This window comes from Otolemur garnettii, unplaced genomic scaffold (genome assembly GCF_000181295.1).
Source record: "Otolemur garnettii isolate 467f Iridium unplaced genomic scaffold, OtoGar3 scaffold00082, whole genome shotgun sequence".
Classification (NCBI taxonomy): Eukaryota; Metazoa; Chordata; class Mammalia; order Primates; family Galagidae; genus Otolemur; species Otolemur garnettii.
The window spans coordinates 6,066,933-6,068,745 of NW_003852477.1; the positions used below are offsets into that span (position 1 = coordinate 6,066,933).

Consider the following 1,813-nt stretch of genomic DNA (forward strand, 5'->3'; position numbering starts at 1 on the left):
GGCGCCGAGCCTGTACAGTGAATTTTAATAGTGTGTCCTTCATTCTTAAGTGCCTGTTTGGACAGTGATTTATAGGGTTGACCTCTTTGTAGGGACACAATAATACCCTCTTCTCATTGGTAAAGAACTTTTTTCTTCTACTTACAAATGAAGGAGTTAAACAATTAACTAGACCATTCTGTTTTCTCGTTTTAGAAGACATTTAACCAAAAAGTAAATTCAAAATTTTATATTTTTCTATGAAACTAAGCTAGTCACTTAACACATGAGAGATGATTGACATCTACCTTTAACATATAACTTTTTTGGCTTGGCGCCTGTGGCTCAAGTGGCTAAGGCACCAGCCACATATACCTAAGGTGGCAGGTTCAAATCCAGCCCAGTCCCAACAAAACAACAATGACGGCTGCAACCAAAAAATAGCCAGGTGCTGTGGTGGGCGCCTGTGGTCCCAGCTACTTGGGAGGCGGAGGCAGGAGACTCATTGGAGCCCAGGAGTTGGAGGTTGCTGTGAGCTGTGATGCCACGGCACTCTACCTTGGGGGACAGCTCGAGGCTCTGTCTCAAAAACAAAACAAAACAAAAATATAACTTTTTTCTTTTTAGTTTTTGTTGCTCTTGTTTCTGTTAAGTGGGATAGCAAAGGAGACATGACACTGTACACAAAAATCAAACCTATAGCATGAGGATTTTCTAGTTTCTTTCTTTTCCAGAGTGTCATATGAATGGAATGATATATGTCATACATGTTATATATAACCTTTCCTTCTTTCTTTCTTCCTTTCATTCTTTCCTCTTTCTTTCATTTTTTTGAGACAGGGTCTCCCAATGTCATCCTCGGTAGAGTGCCATGGTGTAACAGCTCACAGCAACCTCAGACTCTTGGGCTTAAGCAATTCTCTTGCCTCAGCCTCCCAGATAGCTGGGACTACAGGCATCCACCACAATACCCAGCTATTTTTTTGTTATAGTTGTCATTGTTGTTTGGCGGGCCCAGGCTGGGTTTGAACCCACCAGTCTCAGTGTATATGGCTGGCGCCCTAGCTGCTGAGCTATAGGTGCCAAGTCTTAGTTGCTTTATATTTATTTATTTATTTGTTTGTTTATTTATTTATTTTTGAAACAGAGTCTCACTTTGTCACCCTCAGTAGAGTGCTGTCACATCATAGCTCACAGCAACCTCAAATTCCTGCGCATAAGCGATTCTCTTGCCTCAGCTTCCCAGGTAGATGGGATTATAGGCATCCACCACAATGCCTCGCTAGTTTCTAGAGGCAGGGTCTGGCTTTTGCTTAGGCTGGTCTTGAACCTGTGAGTTCAGGGCAATCCACTTGCCTCGGCCTCCCAAGCGTGTGAGCCACCACGCCCAGCCTAGTTGCTTTATTTTTAAACAAATACAAATGTTTTTAGGCATTTTAGTATCTTTTCAAGACTAAGAATTTCGGAAAGGAATTTGCTGCACTATTTAGAATAACAAAAATCGGGAACAGAAGTTCAGTTGATTATGGTTATGCAAATTATGATGCTACAAGATTCCACACCAATGGAATACTATATGTATCTATTAAAAATAATGAAACACTGCTTGCTTTGACAGCACATATACTAAAAGTGGAATGATACAGAGAAGATTAGCACGGCCCCTGCGCAAGGGTGACATGCAAATTTGTGAAGTGTTCCATATTTAAAAACTACTACTAATAATAATGACGCAAGCCAGACACAGTGGCTCACACCTGTAATCCTAGCACTCTGGGGTACTGAGGCAAGAGGATTGCCTGAGCTCAGGAGCTCAAGATCATCCTGAGTAAGA

At 41.7% G+C, this 1,813-nt stretch overlaps 1 protein-coding gene and 1 non-coding gene across 2 annotated transcripts in view; both read left to right on the forward strand.

Moving 5' to 3' along the window:
* The window catches only part of KIF15 (kinesin family member 15), an 85,058-nt gene that overhangs the window by 12,084 nt on the left and 71,161 nt on the right, over nt 1-1,813 (forward strand). The gene's annotated exons all lie outside the window — the stretch shown is intronic.
* Nucleotides 1,586-1,688, forward strand: LOC111726834. Its single transcript, XR_002774524.1, has one exon. It is a non-coding gene; the product is annotated as a U6 spliceosomal RNA (small nuclear RNA).